The following is a 23,760-nucleotide window of genomic DNA, read 5'->3' as shown; positions in this document are numbered from 1 at the left end:
ACTAAGCGAACTAAGCATCCAAATATATGAGCCTGTGGGGTCCATTCTTGTCTAAACCATCACAGCTCCTTCTACTTGGTGGACTCTGAAGTCTTAGGAATCTAACTGAAGCTTTATTCATCTTTTCAGTCTCGGTTGCCTCTTCTGGAATTAGCACGTGGCATGTAGGAAAAGACATGGGTTCAGTCCTTGGCATAGCTTCCAGCACTGGTCCTTACAAAAATTCCAGCTTTTCTATTATTTCTATTTCTATTATTTCTCAGTGAGAGAATCAGGCTCTACTATCTACCTCCAATATTAGCAGATGCGAAACTCTCCTTAAAAATGGATGTGTGGTATATGCCTGTAATCCCAGCACTCAGGGGGCTAACACAGGAGGATCACAAATTTGAGGATGGCTTAGGCCACATAAAAAAGAATTTACAAGCATCTATACTTGATCATATGAATGCCATTTAATTCCCCCGAGAGTGCAATGAGATTATCTTCAATAAATTATCACTCACAGTAGAGGCTTGTTTATTTCACACTACAGAAAGGCAGGTGGCACAATAGTGCTGTGCTTGGTAAATTCAGCAACCCACTGACGTCTTCAGGGGCTCAGTTATTCTGTGATTTGTGTTCACCATTATCAATGTGTAGGTGATTATTTTGTTTCACGGAACAAATTCATTGCCGAAACTCTCTATTACTTGTCTATTTCTGAGTAAGAAAGCATCTCAAAATTTAGTACTTTAAAACAATAAATATTGCCTCATACTTTCTATGAGTCATGAATTTGACAACAGCTAAATTTGTTTTAGTTTGAAGCTCCTCCTGAGATTGCAATTACACGCTGGCCTTGGTGACACACATCTGAAAACTTGACTTGGGGGATCACATCTGAAAGCTGGTCTTGGGATCACCAGAGTCCCTTTCCAAGCTAGCTCCCTTACAGAACTGCAGGCAGCAGGACTCAGTTCTTTAAAGGACTCAGTTGTTTAAAGGTGCTCTGAGAGACTCACCATCCGGGCTACCCCATAAATTATTTAAATGTCCCCAATACATGGAAGCTGCTGTCCTCAGAATGAAAGATCAGAGAGGGAGAGGAAGAGGAGGGAAAGGGGAGAAGTGGGGGAGGAAAAGAGAGAGAGAGATTTATGGCTAGTGTAGAAGTCATCCATAGTTACTTCCTAACGTTCTATTAATTAGCAACACATCAATATAGGTACAGGCCTGGCTTTGCTTCACTGTTCTCTGTTGTTTCTCAGCACAGCAGGCTTTCCTTTTATCTCATTGACCTAAGTTGGGTCACTGCCCATTCCCAGACTAATGTGTGACAAAAGGGCATGTGGGGGATGGGATTCCCAGACTCAGGCTTAGGTCACCAGTGATTTATCCCTTGGCGCTAGGACATAAGCCTATCCTTGCTGAGCACTGGTCACTATACCAACGTGCTATTAAATCGGATTTCTGCAGGCAGTGAAGGAAGGGGATAGGTACTGGTGAGGGAACTGATGGTAACGAAGGGTGTCTCAGTTCTGCTCGGATGAAAACTGTCACTTAAACACTGTTACAACACCCAAAAGCTCTGATCCATATCTGGCCTCACACGTATAATTGTAGATTTTTTTATTTTCCTGTTTTTCAGTTCTCAAAGCCTTCTCCTCTTAGGCTGTCTGTTTCTCATTGTTATTTCAGGCTGGAGATGGCTTAGCAGGTAAAAGTGCAGTCCCTCTCTCCAATACATGGCTGCTTTCTCTGTCTCTGTCTCTGTCTCTGTCTCTCTCTCTCTCTGTACCTAAATATGTAATTAAACCATCTCACTCTATATAAAGTTACTTGTATGTATTGTATACAATTTCAGACCACTTAGTATTGAATAACCAATTGGAGGCTCTCAGCATTCCTCCGCTGCCCGAAGTTCTTTGTCTCTTCCATGTCACATGTCTTTTGTTACCTTTTTTTGTCCCCCTGTTCTTACCCCCCTTCCCCCTTGTGGACCTGTATCTACCCTCTCCACATATATATATATATATATATATATGCTTATATAACACATGCATATGAGAGAAAACACATGCTATTGTCTGAGTTACTTCCCATAATATAGTAATTTCCAGAGGTGGTCTGGTCAGTTTCTCCTGGGTGTCAGCTAGTGGGAGAGGTGGAAACGAGAACCAGAGGAATGAGGGGGAAGGGCTTACATTTCTCACGTGCCTTTCATTAAGTAGCTGCCTCGTGTCGAACCGTAGGCAAGCGTTTACCTTGCATCCTTAGTCCAAATTAGTGTCAGTAGAGATTTAGACTTTTCTCCAGTGCTGGAGATTGGATCACATGCACTTTACCACTAGGCTACACTCACAAAGGAGTCTAAGTCCCAGTGGCCCAGGATTGAAATAATCACTTAAAAGCTCTGTTATCATGCGTACGTAAGACATTAAACCTTTGTCCATCAGTTACTTCATCTTTAATAACAGAACGTACTTAGACGGTTTATGAGCATTGTTAGTTAACATGACACATGCTGAACGTATTCGCCATTACAATGAATAAAGTAACCACGGCAATTACACTGTACTTTTTATTATAAAAGGGCGAGGAGGACCTGGTCCTTTTTTGACTTCTGAAAGGTTTCCATTGCTAAGTAAGGCCTTATATAGCATTCCTTTTGGGAGCTGAGAAAGCAGAAGATAAAGGAAATGGCATTTGCAAAGATTTTGAAAAGACCCCTGGGAATTCCACCGGGTGGGGGTGCTGCTTTTTCCAAGGCAGTCCGGAGCATGCGCTGCTGGGCTGCACTAGTGGCCTCTGGCCCGGCACACATTCCACGCCCACCCTATGGCGCCATCCGCTCCCTTCTTTCGGGCCCCACCGCGAATGCTTCTTCTCTGCCCCTAGTCAGCAAGGTCCCCCCTGCTGCTCGCGTCGTGCTGGACGTGACAAATGGAAGTCGCACGTCCCACCAGTCCCTTGTAGATGGACAGAGCTTCGGAGCAATGGAAGCGGACCGGCCTTCTGGGCGGCGGCCAATAGTAGCTTTGCTGCTTTGTACACTGGGAGCAGCGCAGGGAAGGGGCGGATCCAAGGGCAGGCTCGGGCGGAGCCAGGGGCGGGGCGGGCACCCTCTGGTCCTCCCGCAACCGGCGTTCTGCACGCTTCAAAAGCGCACGTCCGCTGCAGTGGTCTCCTCTTCCTCAGGACCGAGCCTCTTGATCCTACCGCGTTGCCAAAATGTCGCTTTCTAACAAGCTGACTTTGGACAAACTGGACGTGAAGGGAAAGCGGGTCGTGATGAGGTAATCTTGTACTGCCGCTCTCACACCCTAGGGCTCTTGCTCAGCCTCTCTGGCCCTGGCAAGCACGCTTTTCCGTGCACCCTAAGTTGTGCTTAGTTTTCAGCTGGGTCTCGGGGGTCCTGGGTTAGCAGAGCAGGGGTGTCCATCTCACCCCGTTGGGGCAGATACTGTCCGGGTTTGATGCTTCCTAACTGCTTCTAGCATGAAAAGCGACCAATAGTGTCCTTTGGGGAGTGGATCCCACCGAGAAAGGGTTCAGATTCCCAGGAGTCAATCCTTTTCCCATTTCTGAAATGCAGCTTCATCTCCTGTAACGAGACGGGACCTAATACTTATCCTGTAAATCTCTAGGCCCTAGTGGAGGGACCTTGAAAGGTCATTTAGCTAATTTCCCTTCCCCCACGGTCTTTGGACCATTTCTGACGAATTCGAAACTGCCCACGTTTCATTGGTCCGGTACAAAAAGATTTCTTCCCCGGAGGATGTTGCTCGAAATGCTCAGGAGTGGAGGTCTCTCTCCCCAAAGAATTGTGGGTGGGAAGGTGAGGCCCACTGGATGAAGCTCTGTACAGCTTATATAACAGGCCTCTGCTGCCCTACCTTGCAGTTGGACTCCTGGCCTTGCTTGGGGTTTGCATCAGGGTTGTGACACATACAGGGTGTGGCCGCCCAGAGTTGGAGGCTTCTAACCTCACCCTCAGAGGTGGCTCGAGAAGCAGGATGTTAGTTAAAGTGAGGAAGGCTCCACGCACATGGCACTCTTTTCTTAGTCGGCCCACGTGGATCCCTGGTCATTTATCAAGTTGGCTTCTCCCTTACCTGACAGAATTTACTAGCGTGTATGGGGCTTACACCTTTCTGCCTTTCTTAATTTATAATGTGTTTTCAGGAGTGAAGGATGATGATACGTAACTGATGAACTAGGCTGTAGGACTCAAGGATGGTAATTTTGAAGGGCCATAGATAATCGCAGTGACTGCTGCCGGCTTGACCTTTTTTGGAAGCAGTTGATTGATTGGCAGTGTGTGAATGACGTAATCCTGGTCCCTTTCACAATTTGGGCCAGTTCGAATGAGGGCATCTTTTAGATATTATCACTCGTGTAAGGGAGCAGAGGCTAGCCTACCTCTCCAGCTAGGAGTGAGAGAACTGTACAGCCACATATTTTTTCGTAGCCAATATTATTTGGCAGGTGACCCTTTCATGCTGTGCAGATAACCAGAACCCAGTGCTCATACAAAGTACTCCTGTTGTCTCAAACAGGACAGACCTTTGTAATCCCGATGGAGTAGAGATCCCAGCCACCCTCGGGTTAAAGGGCAGGTTCTAGCTCTTCATGCTGCTCCAAGGAAATGAAATTAACCCCGTGAAACTAAGAAGGTAGATGTTGGCCTGCAACTAGCATAAAAAGGTTTAAAATAACTTGTACCTCCACTGGCTTGAGACTGGCCCTTCCAGATGCGTGCAGCTGCTGAAAGACAGTGGGACATTGTGTTCACCTTCCCGTAATTGCAGTTCTTCTCTTACAGTAAAGGAATTAACTCTGGTTGGGGGTAAGAATGGAGTAAACAGTTTTTTCTCCTGTTGTACCAAGTCAAATTTCACTTAACACAGGTTAGCCTTGAGCCTTGAAATGATTGGCTAGTCCAGTTTTGCGGATGGAGATGTTCAAGGTTATTGAACTAGCAGTATGATAATTGATGTCGCGTTGAAAGTCACTGAACTCTCAAGGTTGTGGTAGAACTGGGACTAGAATTTAGGTCTCATAGCCACCAATCAGATTCTCTAAACTCTTGGATATGATGACCCAGGGACAGTTTGAAATTGACTGTGTCTGGGGTTTACAATTTCTTTTTCTTTTGTATGGATACATTGTACTTGTTTTTAAGGCCACACTGGCAAAGTTGCTTTGTTTCTGCATTATCAATGCTTCTTGAATAGGGAGTTGCATTGTAGGCTTAGATTTTAGAGCAGTCTGGGCAGCCATGCCTGGGTGAGCTCAATACCTTCTTGTTTCAGTGCTTTGTAGTTATTGGCAGTGCTTCAGAAATGGGGCCTCTGGAGGAGTGGCTGTTTCACTTGCCTCCTTTCTGCCCTGTAGAAGGATAGATATTTGTCTCCTGACTTGTCTAGTCCTTTGGTTTGAATTGGCAAGGGAAGTTGATTTGTTGGGGTAATTTATTTTTGATGTGCTGGGGAATCAACCCGTAGGTATTTTATGCTTGAGCGCTCTCCCACTCAGTCACCCCAGCTCCTTTTGGGGCAGCTTTAAAATAGCCAGAAACCCCAACAGGTTCCACTAACAGTTTTTTTCCTTCCCTCCAACTCCTGTTGATTTTACAAGGTTATTTGAGTAAATTTCCCGCTGATTTCTGCCCTGTCATTTCCTTTCTTTCCACTCACAGGTTACTAGTCATCCTTTGCTTGCTGGTGAAGTACTTCTCTTTTTCTTGTACCTTCCTGTTTTGTTTTTAATTTAAATTATTTTTCCAAACTCACTGGTTTTGTTGTGACTTACAAAGCAACAATCCTGGTGGAAAGAAAGATAATGGAATCACGGGTGTAATTTAGCAGTCAGACCACGTGGCACCAGTGGGCATGGTTCCTCTGAGCGTTTAGTAGAACTAACTGGCCTTGAAACTGGGAGATTTCAATAAAGAGATGTTTTTGTTTTTTGTTTTTTTGTTTTTGGTTTTCGAGACAAGGTTTCTCTGTGTAGCTCTGGCTGTCCTGGAACTCATCTGGACCAAGCTGGCCTCTGATTCAGAGATTCACCTGCCTCTGCCTCCCAAGTGCTAGGATTTAAGATTCGATATTCTAACTTAGTGGTTTTTTAAAAATTAATATTTTGCAATAATTTCAAATTTCTAGGAAATTGCAAAAATTGTACAGAAATTCAGTTTTTCCCAGTGGCTGCATAGCACATAATTGTAGGTCAAAGTCAGAAGTAGGAATTTGACATTGGTGGAAAGGGTGTTTAGTTCTCTAGCGTTTTATCATAGGTAGATTTGTATAACCACGACCTCAAGCAAACATAGGATTGTTTGATCACCACTAAGATGTCTCCTCTCTGTTACTTGATTCTAATCATGCCCTCCACTTTTAATCCCCAGTGATTTCTGACCTGTGCTCTATTTTAATACTTGTCATTGCAAAAGCATGGCATATACAGATTAATAGAGTGTAACTTTTGGAGATGCACTCTTTCACTCAACGTTCATTTAATAGTTATCCAAGTTGGTACATGTACCAACAGTATATTCCTCTGAATTGCTGGATATTTTTTCACAGTATGGGTGTATCGTAGTTGAATCATTCATCCAACCATTGAATGCTATCTGGGTTGTTGCCAGTTTGAGGTTTTTACAAAAGCTGCTATGGATTTTTTTTGAGGGGGTGTCAGTGTTGGTTTGACCACATGGGTCTTGGGTAAGACACCTAGAATTGGGCTTGCAAGCATTTTGCAACTGAGCCATCCCATGTTTAACCTTTTGAGGCATCCCCAGATAGCTTTCCAAAGGTGCTCACCATTTCACATTCCTGCTAGGAATGTGGTCAGTTTTTCTGCATCCTCACCAGTATTGGGTGGTAGAAAAACTGACTGGCAGAAATGAATATATATATATACTAAGGAGGTATTTTAGCTATCAGATGTTATTAAAACAGGTATTTCATGCTGGGAGAAGAAAAGCTTGGGCTATTTTCCTGCAAAGTTACACCTTACACAGACAAAGATGGCTCAGTGGTGGGCAGCTTTCTGAAGATGGATTTGGAGCGCCACTGGATTTCTTTGTGTCTTATGGGGGTAACATTAAATCAGTGTCTTTCTGCTTTTTTTTGCTATTAATGTGGCTCTTTTAATTGGCTTATCAGCAAAGGGTGGATAAGAGGCACGGATTGTCACTGCAAGTTTGGTAGTTGTCATTTTTTTTCTTTTCTGAGACAGGGTTTCTCTGGCGCTTTGGAGGCTGTCCTGGATCTAGCTCTTGTAGACAGACCATGTTGGCCTCCAACTCACAGAGATTCACTTGCCTCTGCCTCCGAGTGCTGGGATTAAAGGCGTGCACCACCACTGCCTGGCTACAGTTGTTGTTTTTTTAATTTAGCCGTTCTGATGTGTGTAGTGATACTTGACCTTGTCCTTAGGCAAAGCTTGAGTATTCCTCGGACCTTGAGAAAAAGGTGCGCATTATATACAGAAATAAGTGGGATGCGTAGGGAAGGCTCTTCCCTGGAATCCTCAGAAGAAAAGCTAGTGCAGGCAGAGGTGTGAGTCTAGGAGAGGATAGGTAAAGGTTGAAGTCCTCAAGAGGGCAGCGAGAGAACTAATCCAGTTTTCATAAGTAAGCTGATGCCATCAGAGCTTGGACAGAAGCCACAGAGGTTTGGGTATTTCAGCCCAAAGTCATTCCTTCTTAGGTTTTGGTGGCAGCGCTGTTTCTCCTATGCAGTTAACCCTCGTGTCCATTAGCCTTCCTGGGAGGCTGTGAGAGGCTCATGGTAATAGGATACTTGATCCACTTTGGTCTGAACTTTAAGGTTGGCAAGGACCTGCTCAGGATATTTAAAGAGGATGCCTGAGGTGCCAGAAACCAGCTAAGAGTGTATTTCGTTGTTCAGAGGCATAGTGCCATTTAATTTTAAAGGCTTCCTTAAATCTGAATCAAGGACTATGTCCCTTAAACTCCTTGGTGAGCCGGATTAGTGTTCAGCGCATGGAGGAAACCTGTGGTCTGCAGGATTTGGGGTCACTGCTCAGACAGGAAGAAAGAACAGTGAAGAGCTTTGCAAAGGGGAGTTTCACAAACAAGGACAGTAGCAGTCCTGTCGCCCGTATCGTAGTCCCTAGATGTTTTTTCAGTAATGATTTTAATATGGTTGATCTGTCAAATAACACTTCTAGTTTGGAGAATCATTAACATAAAATAACAGCCAACAATTGCTTGATACTATGTCACTTCTAAGCCTTCTATCATTCACTAACTTGAGTTAGATACTAGAATCACTTCTCAGATTTAAGAAAAATTAATAAGCTGGGCAGTGGTGGTGCAGAGGCAGGTGGATTTCTGAGTTTGAGACCAGCCTGATCTACAGATTGAGTTCTAGGGCAGCCAAGGCTACACAGAGAAATCCTGTCTAGAACCACCCTTCCCCCCAAAAAGAAAAATGAATTAAAAATGGTCTTAGTGGATGTATTGGTACAGTAATCTAATACTTAATCTCAGCATTTATTCAGGAGATGAAAGCAAGCTAGATTTTACGAGTCTGTCTCAATCATGGCAGGCTTCGACATTAAAATCAGCCACAGTACAGGAAATAGCCCTGGGTTCAGTCCCCAGCAACACCACAGAAAAGAATAAGGCAGTAATCCGTTAGGCCAGTATATTACTAGCTTTCATTTTAATCACTTGACTTCCACTTGTCTGTCTGTCAGTGGGCATAGGCACATTTCACTCCTTTTTTTCCCCTCAGGTTCTTTGAAAGTGACTATTATATCAACTGGATACTGGGGCCTAGGTTTTTTCCTATTCTTAGTGTGCCAGATATTCTCTGAAAAGAATGAAATGGAATTCTCTTGATGTGTTTTATTTTTGAATTTCTTTTCTTTTTTTTTGGGAAATGTTTTTACAAGGAGCCAGAATCAGTATCAAAAGAATTAGAATCAAGGTATATTACACATCGTCACCTCCACAGACTGCTATAGATATCACCAGGCTAAATAGAGAATACCAGGCTAAAATAAATGCATTTAGGTTTAATTACATTTAGCTTCCCAGATCTCCTGGACAAGTTCTTGTAGTTTGAAACTTTTTTTTATTTTATAAATTTATAAAGAATACTTTTCTCTTGTTTCTTTTTAAGCCTACAGCACCCGGTATTCCCAGGCGGTCTCCCATCCAAGTACTAACCAGGCCCAACCCTGCTTAGCTTCCGAAATCAGACGAGATCGGGCGCGTTCAGGGTGGTATGACTGTAGACTAGTTTGAAATGTTTTAAAACTATTTGCTACATATCTAAAAAGGTTTCCATATACTCAAATTTCTTTGAAATGAGCACGTTTGTGTGAGCAGTTCAAGAAGAACATGTACCTATACCGCAGGATCATCGTCTGGCCCATCCCTCCCTTCCAAGTGACTGAGTACTGTCTTCATTTAATAGTTTTTTTAATATTTATTTATTTATTATGTATACAATATTCTGTCTGTGTGTATATCTGTAGGTCAGAAGAGGGCACCAGACCTCATTACAGATGGTTGTGAGCCACCATGTGGTTGCCGGGAATTGAACTCGGGACCTTTGGAAGAGCAGGCAATGCTCTTAACCACTGAGCCATTTCTCCAGCCCCATTTAATAGTTTTAAAATGACATTTACTATTTAGTGTGTGTGTGTGTGTGTGTGTGTGTGTGTGTGTGTACATAGACTGTACATATCAAGGCAAAGGTGTGGAGCTCAGAGGACAACTTGCAAGAGTTGGTTTTCTTCTACCGCATGGGTCTTGGGGATAAAACTCAGGTTGTCAGACTTGGCACCAAGTGCCTGTACCCCTTGAGCCATCTTGCCAACCTTCTTTTAATGCCTCTTATTTTAAATGTGAGATTTGAACTTTTGAGGTTCAAACTTTTGAGGGACCAAGAACTTGATCATTACTCTGAAACTGAAGCCTTTTTCTTTTCTAGGGTGGACTTCAATGTTCCTATGAAGAACAACCAGATAACAAATAACCAAAGGTAAGATTACTGCTAAACCCAGCTTGGGTTTAAGATGTAGGAGTACATGGGATGTAGATTTCTTTCTTTACATGCTGGGGAATACAGCAACTGAAGCCATAAAACTTTGTTTGGTCTATACTAACCTGCTTTCTTATCATTGTGAATTGGATTATTCTCAATTTATGAAAACTCCTGGAAAGAAGTCACCTATTCCAGGTGTGGTGGTGCATGGCTTTAATCCCAGCACTTGGGCAGCAGAGGCAGGTGGATCTCTGAGACTAAAGCCAGCCTGGTCTATAGAGAGTTCTGGGACAGCCAGGTCTATAGAGAGACCTTGTCTCAAAAAACAAACAAAAATTCTAGCTTGTCTATGATGCTAGTGCTTGGAAGGCTGGATGTAGAAAGTCATGTAGCACGAGCTACAAAGCCAGTTTCGGGCCATTCTAGGCTATCCTAAAACTTTCCACAGCAAACCAAAATGAGTGAGGGGTTTTTGTATAATACTTGAGAATTAATAAAACATACACTATGATTCTTAAGAATTAATAAAAATATCTTAAGACAACCAAACAGAAAACTCCAGACTACCCTCCCCCTAAAAATCCTTCACTATCAGCAAAACATCCTGAGAAAGTTCTCCTTGTTTTAAAAAAAAATTCAAGGAATTTGGGAGTCAAAGTTAAAGGTTAATTGACTTGCAAAACAAACTGCAAGAGAAGGATTTTAATATCAATTTTTGGTTTTCAAGATAAGGTTCCTCTGTAACTCCTGACTGTCCTGGAACTTGCTTTGTAGACCAGGCTGGCCTCAAATTCACTGAGATCCTTTGCTTCCTGAGTACTGGAATTAAAGGTGTGCACCATCACTGGCCGGCAATATCAGTCATTTCTAAGCTTACATGTAGATTTGCCAGAATTTGTTCTAAGTAGCCCAAATGAGGTATTTTTTGTGGGAACGTTTGGCTTGCCTTTAGCCCTCTAAAAAAAATCAGAAGACTTGAGAAGTAACCCTTTCAGTCAGTTTAGCTCCCTCGTGTCTTGGGTGCTAACTTCAGAAGCAGAATTTCTTTATAAAGATATATTTTTATATGAGAGAGAATATGTATGGGGGGGTATTGGTGCACTGTGTGAAGTTGCCTGTGGAGCGCACAGAGGGTATTAGATACACTGAAGGTGAAGTTAGAGGTAGTTGTAAGCCAGCTGATATGGCTGCTGGGAACTGAACGCAGGTCCTCTAGAATAGCTACAAGCCTTAACCACTGAGCAATTTCTCCAGTGCCTGTGTAGAAGCACTGTTGTTGCTTTTTGAAAATTATGAGAAAGATTTTATTTCAAAACATTTTTTCTGAGACAGTGTGTCAGCTTTTGCTGAGCTTGAGCTTGGAGTCCTGCCTCAGCCTTCCAGGTGTTGGGTTCCAGGCGTATGCTTTAATACCTGGCTCTTTATTTTTTATATTAAATTCTTTTAATTTATTTATGTACACCTGCATATCAGAAGAGGGCATCAGAACCTATTATAGATGGTTGTGAGATGTGGTTGGGAATTGAACTCAGGACCTGGAAGAGCAGCCAGTGTTCTTAACCACTGAGCCATTTCATCAGTCCCAAATTGAGTTTTTTTTTTATTTTTTATTTTTCGAGACAGGGTTTCTCTGTGGCTTTGGAACCTGTCCTGGAGCCAGTCCTGTAGACCAGGCTGGTCTCGAACTCACAGAGATCCGCCTGCCTCTGCCTCCCGAGTGCTAGGATTAAAGGCGTGCGCCACCACCGCCCGGCGAGTCTTTTTTTAAAAAAAAGATTTATTTTATGTGTATGTAGAGTCCTCATTTTTTTCCTCCATTCATCTGCTGATGGGCAACGAGGTGAGGTCTTCATTTTAGCCATTGTGAACAATGCTACGATAAACTTGGGCGTGCAGATATCTTTCTGTATGCTAATTTCATTTCCTTTGGGTTCATGCCAAGTGGCTCTGGTCACAAAGGTATCCTCTACCTAGCAACTACCCACACTTCAGACCTTTAGAAGGGAGCAGGTGTTGGTCATGCATTGCCTGGCTTATCCAGAGGATAGAAACAGTGATCAGTTGTTTTCGAGAGAATGGGGGGGAACGCTTTAAGAGCCAAGATTGTTGGTTTATAGACATGGCCTCATGTGTTCCAGACTGGCCACAGTTGCTGTTCTGAGGATGATCTTAAACTTTGATCCTCTTTCTTCTCCCTCCCAAGGGCTGGGATCCCAGGTGTGCAGCACCGTGTGCAGTTTACCCCGCTGCTGATTGTCTTTGCATGCCCAGCTTTGTGCATTACCAGCCCCTAGAAGCCAAGGGCTAACCTCCCCTGCAGGTCCTGCTGTAGATTGCAGGTGGCTAAGTTCTTTTCTACATGAGGAACAGGTCTATAATGAGACTGGAGTTCCAGGTGGTAGGTTTTATCATGTCTGTCTTCTCCTGAATACAAACCTGAATTCTGCAACCCTCAGACTTGAGGAAACTTTGTATTTTACAAAGTTACTGTTTAAAATGGTTCTCACTAATTCCTAGGAAGAACGTTGTTCCTGTCTTCTGTCTTCTCTTGCTTATAGGATCAAGGCTGCTGTCCCAAGCATCAAATTCTGCTTGGACAATGGAGCCAAGTCAGTTGTCCTTATGAGCCACTTGGGCCGACCTGATGGTGTTCCCATGCCTGACAAGTACTCCCTAGAGCCAGTTGCGGCAGAACTCAAGTCTCTGCTGGGCAAGTAAGTACAGGGCTCCGGTGCTGGTGAGCTCCGGGGGTAGGTAAGGCCTGCTGTCACTGCTTCTCAGCTTTCAGCTTGCTCCAGTCTTCATTGCTTGTTCCTCCCTCCCCCCAGGGATGTTCTCTTCTTAAAGGATTGTGTGGGCCCAGAAGTCGAGAATGCCTGTCCCAACCCAGCAGCTGGCACTGTCATCCTGCTGGAGAACCTCCGCTTTCATGTGGAGGAAGAAGGGAAGGGAAAGGATGCTTCTGGGAACAAGGTAGGACCTGTGCTTTTGATATTCTTGGGCCTTAGGATCTGAATTTGTGTGAGGCCATGAGTGGAAGCTTACCTTGATTATTCCCAAACACCTTTTGAAATTGACTATACCATACTTGTAAAAAGGTACAAATGCGGGCCACGGATGGAACTCAGGGTAGTGTGCATTGCCCTGGGTACAACCCTCAGCACGGTAGAAACCAAAACAATTATTTAAACGCACAGCGTGATGAGTTACCAGTTGTCGCAGAGCAGAGTACACACACTATATAATCACTCCCCAGTGAGGGAAGGAAATGTGACCAGCACCGCAGAAGCTCTCTTCCTATTCACTTTTTGAAATGCCTTTGAAAAGTACCTGAATGCTCAGGTAACCAGAGTATTCAGGGAATGTAATGGTCGTGGTGAGTTTACTTAAGGCCTGGGACTTAAGGCATTTCTTTCTTGGGTGGTGTAGGAGGGTGACCTTGAACTCTTGATCTCTTCCACCTTCCCAGCGCTGGGTTTACCGAGCTGTCCTCTGACCTGACTCAAGGCTTTCTCTCATGAAAAGTAGTGTTTTCATCCTCATTTCCTAAGCAAACAAATCTTAGTGTGAGAAGCTTGGGTTTCGGGCAGGCAGACATTTTGCTTAAGTTAGTGGTGCTCTTGCTAGACTTTATAGTTTAGGCAATTAGATCTGCAAGCTTTTTCTACAAAAAACCAGATAGTAAATGTTGGAGGTTCTGTGGGTCCTGTAGTCAATTGCAATTTTATACAGTCTGGATCTACTCACATGCCATTGTCAAAGGCTGTAGACAATCCACAAGACTGGTCGCTAGGCTTAACAAGAGACTTCAATTATTTTTTTTTTTTTTTTGGTTTTTCGAGACAGGGTTTCTCTGGCTTTTGGAGCCTGTCCTGGAACTAGCTCTGTAGACCAGGCTGGTCTCGAACTCACAGAGATCCGCCTACCTCTGCCTCCCGAGTGCTGGGATTAAAGGCGTGCGCCACCATCGCCCGGTTTGAGACTTCAATTATTAATTTTTTTTTGGTATTTTTGAAACAGGGTTTCTCTGTGTAACAATTCTTGCTTTCCTGGAACCCACTTGTAGACCAGGCTGGCCTTGAACTCAACAGGGATCCACCTGCCTCTGCCTCCCAAATGCTGGGATTAAAGGCGTGCACCACCTCCGCGAGACCTCAATTATTGAATGTTAAAACTGCCTCGCTGAGCAGGGTTTTATGTTTGACCTTTGGTTAGCTAAGGGCACGCCCTAGTACTTTCCCCTCTTTGGGTCTTTAAAGAAGAAAGAACTACAGGCTCTGAAGGTATTTATCAGTCCCCCTTTGACTTCTGACATTTCTTAAGGTCATCTGGTGTGCCGCTCTAAGTTTCTTTTCTTAGCAGCACAGGCCCTGAGCTGGCCCCACCATGCTTTGGCGTAGTCTTTCTACAGTACTACTCAAGTGCTAACCTAAAATTCAGTGCCCTTTTAAACTGAAACTCAAGATGCCCAAACTCTAGTGCTTAGAAATGGCTAGAGGCAACTGGAAAGTTGATACGGAGTGTTTTATTTAGGAATCAATCAACTATGCTAGTCTCTGACTTTTAGTTAATTTCCTAATTAACTATTAACTAGTTTATTTACTAACTTATTAGTTAATTTATTATTTTTATTAGTTATTTACTATTATTAGTTAATTTACTAATTAAGTATTAACTAGTTAATTCAGTCTCATGGCTTAGAATGCCTGAAATTGCAGGAACCAGTCATAAGTTCAAAATGGACACAAATGAAATGAAGACAATTCAGTTTTAAAAGCTTATTTTTTTTTCTTTGGTTTTTCGAGACAGTGTTTCTCTGTAGCTTTGAGCCTGTCCTGGAACTAGCTCTTGTAGATCAGGCTGGCCTCAAACTCCCAGAGATCCGCCTGCCTCTGCCTCCTGAGTGCTGGGATTAAAGGCGTGCGCCACCACTGCCCGGCCTAAAAGCTTATTTTTATAGGCGACTGTGAGCTCTGGAAGAGCAGCAAGTTGCTCTTAACCACTGGGACATCTATCCACTCCCATACTTGAATGCTGTTTAGTGTGTTCACATGGTTATTTTTAGAGTTACATTACCTCCCTTGTACCCATTGCTTGGTCCAATTTTCTCTCATTCTTTTTGTTTAGTTTTAAATTTTTTATCACATATTTAGTATTTGTGTGTGTACATGTGTACAGTTTTCAGAAGGAAGCAATGGAGACAGGAAATGACCAAGGGACCTGGAATATTTGGGAGAAGGAATAGACCTTGCTGCTAATACTAAAACTTTCCTACGAACTCAGGATTTTTTTTTTTTTTTTTATTTTTCGAGACAGGGTTTCTCCGTAGCTTTTGGTTCCTGTCCTGGAACTAGCTCTTGTAGACCAGGCTGGCCTTGAACTCACAGAGATCCGCCTGCCTCTGCCTCCAGAGTGCTGGGATTAAAGGCGTGCGCCACCACCGCCCGGCCGAACTCAGGATTTTAAGATGTTCAAGAGGATTCTTGGTGGCCAGAAATGCTTCTGAAATTGTTTTTGGAGCCATTAATATTTCCTATGTTGAATTTTCCTTTTTGAATTTCCCTTTTTGAATTTTTTTTTCTGCAGATTAAAGCTGAACCAGCCAAAATTGATGCTTTCCGAGCCTCACTGTCCAAACTTGGGGATGTCTATGTCAATGATGCTTTTGGTACTGCACACCGAGCCCACAGGTACTGAGAGCTTTGTCAGTACTACTAGGCAGAATACAGTGATCTTGGATGCTTGAGCAGCTCAAATTCTATTCTTGTGATTAAAAAGTCAAAACATCAATAGCAGCTTATGGGGAGAAAGGGTTTGTGTGATTTGTCACAATCCATCGAAAGAAATCAGGGAAGGAAGCTTGGCTTACTTGCTTATTCACTGGTTTTTATTCAGCTTTTTGTTTGAGGCAGAGTCTCATTTTGTAGCACTAGATTGGCTTAGAACTCATTATGCAGACCAGGCTGCCCTTGGACTCAGACATATACCTGCCTCTGCATCCCAAATGTTGGGATTAAAATAAGCATGGGTTCCCATGCTACCAGTGCTAGCCAGTTTTCCAGTCCCACCAGCCTAGGGATGCTATCACTCATCCTGGGTTGGGCCTTTCTGCATCAATTAGCAATCAAAACAATGCCTCACAAACTTGCCCACAGGTCAATTTGATCAAGAGGTTCCTTCTTCCAGGGGACTCTAGAATGATCTAAATTAAGAAAATCCCAAGACACATCCATCCTTTGAACTTTTGTCTCTACTTATCTGTCCCATGTTAAATATCTTGATTCAAAGTAGAAATAGAGACAAAATGTTTGGGAGTGGTAAAACATTTTGTGAAGCTGCAGGAAGAGATTTCTTTAACTTTATTGATTTTTTATTTGAGAATATTATATCAAAATATCTATTTTCTTATCAACTGTGATTCCACCTTTGATCTGTTAACTATTAACTGGGTATCTATAAACTTAACATATTTTACCTACATGTTTATCTGTACCATGTGCATGCAGTCCCCTCAGAAGCAAGAAGTGGGGGCATCTGATCCCCTGGAGCTGGAGTTATTAGAGGGTTTTAAGCTCCCATGTGGGTGCTGGGAATGAACCGAGGTCCTCTGTAAGAGCAGCAAGTGATCTTAGCCACTAACTGGGTACTTTATTATTTTATTTATAAATTCTTCTCTCATTATATCCCATTCATGATTTCCCCACCCTCCACTCCTCCCAGTTCTCCCTCCCATTTTCCTTTCCCCAGATCCACTCCTGTTTCCCTTCCTAAAAAAGAGGCCTTCCAGGGATATCAGCTGGACATGGCATAACAAGTTAACAATAGGACTAGGCACATACCCTCATCAAGAATGGATGAGGCAACTCAGTAGGAGGAAGAAGAGTCCCAAGAGCAGGCAAAAGACTAAGAGACACCCCTACTCCTACTGTTGGGATTCCCACAAAAACACCCAGCTACATAGAACCTAGCTCAGATCCTGGGTATATCAAATTCCACCTCAGTCCATTGCTCTTTTTTATTTAGCCTTGGTTGTAAAATTAGTCTGAAATGCATCTAAGGGATGAAGCCATGGTCTCTTAGTGTCTCAAGTGGTAAAAGCATTTTAGTGGTAAGGAGCTGGCGTCTGGGTCTAGGAAAAAATGGTAGAATTTGACTGGATTTTGAATACATTTGTTTTTTTTTCCCTCCTAGCTCCATGGTGGGTGTGAATCTGCCACAGAAGGCTGGTGGATTTTTGATGAAGAAGGAGCTGAATTACTTTGCCAAAGCTTTGGAGAGTCCTGAATGACCCTTCCTGGCAATATTGGGAGGGTAAGAAGAATACTTTAGGATCATGTTTTGGTGGATAGTGTTATCCTGGGAACCAATCATAACTTGGGTGGTTTATGGTCAGCCTGCTCAATCACATTTGGGTAACTGAGAATTTAATAAAGGGACTGTTGAGGTGAGGATGGGGTTTAGGGAAGCCCCTCAATAGTCTGGGGCTAATAAGAGCTATCAATCCAGAGAGGTAGTCAGTGGAAAAAGGTCTTTAGTCAGGGGATAAAGGACTGGTCATCTGTTAGAGGGAATCAGGGAAAGATATTTGGGCTTTTTCTTCAATTTTCTGCTAGGGTACTCCCTACACACACCACTTATTGGCCCAGTTTATCTGGAAAGCAGAAGACATGTGAGCCTCTTAATGTGGTCTATTTAGGTCAGCTTCGTGGACAGAAAAGAGTAGAGAAGGGCAGAAAATGGTTCCACAGGGAAATATGGAGAAAGCCCTTGAAGATGGTCATGGGGCTCTTTTTCCCCCTTTAAGATATTTCTCATACCCCAGGCTGGCCTTGAAATTGCTTTGTAGTTCAGGCTGGTCTTGAGCCCTGACACTCCTACTTCAGCTTCCTGAGTGTTAGGATTACATACTTGTGCCACAGCTAGCTCTTCAAGGCTCTTCTTAAAACAGTTTCAAAGTTGGTATATTATAACTTGGCAGGGCATAACTAAGAACTTCTGTGTTTAAAGTATCATTTAGACTTAATTCTCCAGATCACGAACCTATTTTATGTTCTTATGGGCAAAGGCAGTGTGCATAAGTGTAATGTTTAGCCGAAAAACTTTCAGAAGTGAAGGATGAGAAAGCTGCCTTTCCGGTGGGCAGCCTCTCTCTGGACCATGACCCTTCTCTGGCCTGGGATTTTTCCCTTCCAAATGAGTAAGCATACTCAGCATTTTCTGATGAAAACTGACTCTGGAACTGGGTGTCAGTTTCACGGAGCAAGAACATGGTTGCTCTCTAGGCTTCATGAGTCCTGTTTTAGAGGCCTAAAAATAACCCAGATAGGTATAGATTTTTGTGTTGTCTTGCAAAAAGGTTAGTTCTTAGAAACATGGACTCTTGTTTACTGAGTTAAAGGCATCAGACTCTGGCCTCTGGCTTCTTCAAATTAGCATTTAAGCTGTCTGGGTTGACTCTTAGGTTTCTGAAGACCTGGAATATGGGAGTGAATGCCACCTACTGGCATGATCAGGTTTTGGAATAAGACCGAAACACAGCAGTCTATTTTAACCACAGGACATATGTTGTAAGATCTCTGAACACTTGAAGTCAAGGATAGCACAAACCTAAAGAATAGACTGTTTTTTCTGGGTCTGCAGGCAGCAAGCAGAGGGACAGATGGGGCCTGGCATGGGTTTTGGATACCTTATATCATGTTCACAGTGTCACGTCTCCTCATACTGTCTAGTTAACTGGAGACTAAGTATGCAAATGTGAGTCTATGGAGACCATTTCCATGCAGGCCATCAGTTACTAATCTGGTAATCTGGATTTTGAATTTTGGATGAGGGTGTGGTGATAAGGAAGGTCTTGTTTTTCTGTTTTTATGGTACTGAGGATCAAATGCAGGGTTTTACCCGTGGAAAACAGGTGTTTTTATATTTAGCTATACCCTTAACCCCAGAAAAATCTTTTTTCAAGACAGAGTTTCTCTGTAACTTTAGATCCTGTCCTGGAACTAGCTCTTGTAGACCAGGCTGGCCTCGAACTCAGATCCGCCTGCCTTTGCCTCCCGCATGCTGGGATTAAAGGCGTGCACCACCACTGCCCAGTGAGAATATTATTTTTTAAGCCCTTGTTTTGGAGCTACCTTCAAAGGATTTATTCAAAGTATGGAATGTGGAGAAACGTGGCCAAGCTTTTGCTGTTTGGGGGCATTTTCTTGTCTCCTGCTGTGTCTCTGAGTTTAACACTGTACTCATCAATTGTGTGCTTGTGGTGGTGAGTCTTGCTTTCCCTTCTAGAGCTAAAGTTGCAGACAAGATCCAGCTGATCAATAATATGTTGGACAAAGTCAATGAGATGATCATTGGTGGTGGAATGGCTTTTACCTTCCTTAAGGTGCTCAACAACATGGAGGTAGGAAACCAGTGACAGGTGGCTGGGAAATGGCTCCGTAGTGATAGCAGTTTATGGGAATTCAGTGTGAGTCCTAAAACCGTTTTCATCTCATCTGAAGTTGCTTGTCTTTGGTTCCTGTATTACTATATAGTTATGGTCCAGTCTGTTTTGGGTCAGTCATGTTCTTGGTTCAGAGGCTGAACTTCATCTCCTGACTCTCTTGTGTAGATCGGAACTTCTCTGTATGATGAAGAAGGAGCCAAGATTGTCAAAGATCTCATGGCTAAAGCTGAGAAAAATGGTGTGAAGATTACCTTGCCCGTTGACTTTGTCACTGCTGACAAATTTGATGAGAATGCCAAGACTGGCCAAGCTACTGTGGCCTCTGGTATACCTGCTGGCTGGATGGTGAGTCAATCATGTGTTTAGTTATGTAATGCTCAGAAACTTGGGAGCGGGAGCAGTCATTCATTTAGCAGATACTTTTTGTGGCACTGGAGATCCAGCTGAGTGTTTCACAGGTGTTAAGAAGTGCTCTGCTACTGAGCTGTGCCCCTTCCTCTCAAGAAATTATATTAATAATCTCCATGGAACTCAGTATGGGAAATGTTGCAATGGGCACTTGAGGGCAATTCTGTCAGTATAAATGGTGCTATCAGATTGATGCTGTTTTATCAATAATAGAGCAAATGTACTTTTTTTCAGTGTTTATTTAGCAGCGCTATAATGCTGGAGGTAGTATTCTTCCCCTTCCTGATTTGAACTGTTCTGGATTACATGGCTGTGAGCCATTTAAAGCAAACTATCATGTCGGCAAGGCGGCTCCGTGGGTAAAAGTGGTTTGCTACACAAGCCGGATGGACCTGAGCTATATTTCTGAATCCTAAACTGAAGGAGAGAACAGATTTCCAAAAGTTGCTTTCTGACTTCTTCATGGCATGTGTGTTCCCCACAATCCAATGCCCTGTGTGACCTCTAGGCCCCATATACATGTAGATATACACTTACATGAAGATAAGCATAAATCATGTAGATATACACATACATGAAGATAAGTATAAATCATACAGACTAGGCAAGATGGCACTCACTCACCTTTAATCCTTCTGCTCTGGAGGGAGTGCTAGGCATCTGAGTTTGAGGTGTGCCTAGTCTACATAACAAATTCCAGGCCAGTCAAGTGTATATAGTGAGATCCTATCTAAAAACAAACAAACCCAAAACAAAAACAGTCTTGAGCCCTATTTTAGGCCTACTAAATCAGAAACCCTAGGAGTGGGATTCAACACATTGCTTTTGAGCAAGGCTTCCTGGAGATTATGATACATTGAAGGATTGAACTTGATTTATCTGATTCATTGTTTCTCAGTCTCTATTGACATCTCAAATAGTCTTAGCTGTGGCAAGGCCGTGCTTACATTGTGACACATGTAAGGAATCACTAGCTACAAGGCTTCAGTTGTGCTGGCTCCATGTTATGACAACCAACAATGTCTCCAGACATTGGCACATACTTGTTTGACAGGCAGAATCAATATAGGTTGAGAACCACCTATCTTGGCTGCCCTTGAGCAACATGAGGTTTCCCCTTCTTTGATCCATAAAGTAGAATGGTTCTGTCAAAGGGTGTTCGCACAGGCTAAAGGGTACATTTTGATTCTAGTAGAAACTCTGGATGTTTGCTCAGCCTTACATTATGGTTTTGGTGGAGGTGATATGGTCCTAGTAAGTTTTCTTAATGGTTCATCCTCTTGATTCTACTATCCAGGGCCTGGACTGTGGTCCTGAGAGCAGCAAGAAATATGCTGAGGCTGTGGCTCGAGCCAAGCAGATTGTTTGGAATGGACCTGTTGGGGTCTTTGAATGGGAAGCTTTTGCCAGGGGAACCAAGTCCCTCATGGATGAGGTGGTAAAAGCCACTGCTAGGGGTTGCATCACTATCGTAGGTAAGGGGTCCTGTGCTAATCTCACACTAATGCAACAGTGGCAGAGCTCTATGCAGGGGAGGCAGAGGGGGAATGTGCTTAATATTTTCTAAATCTCTGATAGTTGATGGAGGCGTCATTCTTAGGGAGTCCTCTTGAGATGCAGTGGGGCGTTCATTAGCTAGCAACCTTTTGGGTTGAACCTTTACAGTTCCGATGCCAAAACACTTTTCTCTGGTCTTCATTCAACAGGCGGTGGAGACACTGCCACTTGCTGTGCCAAATGGAACACAGAGGATAAAGTCAGCCATGTGAGCACTGGGGGTGGTGCCAGTCTAGAGCTGCTGGAAGGTGAGGTTATTCTCTGTTTTGGTTTATTTGAAGGCAGGGTGGGGAACAGTAGCAATCATACTAGCTAGATAGCACAAGCAAAGCACCTGCAATCCACTTGGCGGGAGGCATAGGTAGGAAGACATTTTAATTGACCTGGGACCAAGAAAGAATGCAGGAGTGCTTGAACTCCTCCCCTATTTTATCAGTAAGAAAAATAGGGCAGCTGTAGCTTAGTGGGTCTTAAAGTAATGCTGTCTGTGTATGTGCTCTCTCAAAAACAGGTAAAGTCCTTCCTGGGGTGGATGCTCTCAGCAATGTTTAGTATTTTCCTGCCTTTTGGTTCCTGTGCACAACCCCTAAGTCAACTTAGTGTGTTTTCCGCATCTCCATTTGGTGTTAGTGCAAGATTCAGCTAGTGACCGAGATGCAGCACCAGGAACCCTTAAACAGTTGCACAGCATCTCAGCTCGTCCTTCCTTCATCGGGATTTGTCTACATTCTTCAAGATCCCATTTTAATTCCATAGTGACTAAAGCCATTGTGCATTCTAGAGTGCATCTATTTATATTCTGCCTGTAGAAGAAAGTGAGCTATGAAAGCTTAGTCCTCTTTGAGTACCTCTGGTTGGCTTTGTCACTGTTCATGACTCAGCATGGAAATAAGATGAAATTCCAGCTGTAGATTTGGAGAAGTTGATGATCTATTAATAAAGATGTCCGCCGAAACTGGAGTTTTCCTGTCATTTTGTTAGGAAGGGTGAAAATAGAACCTTCGTATGGAATCAAGTATCTATCTACATTTTGAATGGAAGGATTGGCTGTAGTAGTGGGGAGGTGGGATTAGACAGATGCCTATTACTTAGTGAAAGTCTATAGATGTTTCACAACTGGATCTAAACAAAATCAACCCAAACAAGCCTCACCTCATTACTCCCATTCTTGATTCACATTGCCTAGTGTGACCATTGCTTTTCTTGATTCCCATTTCATGGTTCTAAGTACTGAGATTTTCAAACATGCCTATTAATTTCATACTTTGAAGAATGAAATCAACAGCCTGTATTCCACATATACTTCATTCTCAGTATTGTTTTGCCATTGCTATAAATTAGATCAGAAATTTACATTATGAAGGGTCTGAGCATGGTGTTTGCTTATAATTCCTTCACATGGGTAGTGAAGACAGAAGGACAGTTCAAGATCATCCTTGGGTATGTAGTGAGTTAGAGGCCAGTCTCGATCCTATCTCTAGCTTGAAGGTTTACACTATGATTATAAGTGTTATATATGTATGTACTATGCTATATTTTTGCCATTTTTAAAATAATATATCATGTATGTAATGTTATGCCTACGTATATCCCTGCAGGCCTAAAGAGGGCATCAGCTCTCATGAGTGGTCATGAGCCACCATGTAAATGCTGGGAATTGAACACAGGACCCCTGGAAGAGAGTAACCAGTGCTCTGAAGTGCGGAGCTATCTCTTCAGCCATGTTTTTTTTTTCCTTGCTGGGCATGATACACAACAAGTCTTTGATCCTAGCACATAGGGAGTTCCACATCAACCAAGGATACAAAGTGAGACCCTATCTCAAAACAAAAATAATTTTCTCATTTTTTTCCACTACTTCATTCCAACATACACTAAAAGTATGAACATGAAGTATATGGAAACACATGAGATAGCTTTTTTAAGTTTTGAAATCTGGAATCCTTGGTGCCTCTGTTCCAGTTTTCCTGGCTACCCTAGGTTTATTGTAGCCATATTGCTCAGGGCTTTCCTGTATCCCTCTAGGGGTTCTTTTTACCTTTGAAACCGTGTTTCCCCTTCTATTTCTCAGTTTAAGTTTCTTTTTGGATAGTTAATTGTGTTTCTTTTTGACAGCCCTCACTGACCTGGAATTTGTTAGCTAACTCAGGCTGCCCTTCAACTTCCAGTGATCTCTGCCTTTGGCCCCTCCACCCCAGTAGTACTAATGGCAGGAATGCATCACCATGCCTGGCTGATTTACTTTTTATGCAAATCTGGATTTAGTAATTTCCTGAGAAAGACTGCCAAGGAGGAAGTTCTGAGACTTGGTTTGAAATTAGCTGTTCAGCTCTTAAACCT

The 23,760-nt window shown here is 43.0% G+C and overlaps 1 non-coding gene and 1 pseudogene across 1 annotated transcript; one reads left to right on the top strand and one right to left on the bottom strand.

Moving 5' to 3' along the window:
• The first annotated feature begins 3,170 nt into the window (after positions 1 to 3,170).
• On the top strand, positions 3,171 to 22,375 carry LOC121442725 (annotated as a pseudogene).
• On the bottom strand, positions 9,139 to 9,257 carry LOC121442745. The gene has a single exon (XR_005973589.1). It is a non-coding gene; the product is annotated as a 5S ribosomal RNA (ribosomal RNA).
• Positions 22,376 to 23,760: the final 1,385 nt, after the last annotated feature.

The sequence above is a fragment of the Microtus oregoni genome, unplaced genomic scaffold (assembly GCF_018167655.1).
Source record: "Microtus oregoni isolate MIOR12 unplaced genomic scaffold, Mior012 000094F_ref0000399, whole genome shotgun sequence".
Classification (NCBI taxonomy): domain Eukaryota; kingdom Metazoa; phylum Chordata; class Mammalia; order Rodentia; family Cricetidae; genus Microtus; species Microtus oregoni.
The sequence above is the reverse complement of the archived record's forward strand: the minus strand, read 5'-3'. Positions and strand labels throughout refer to the sequence as shown.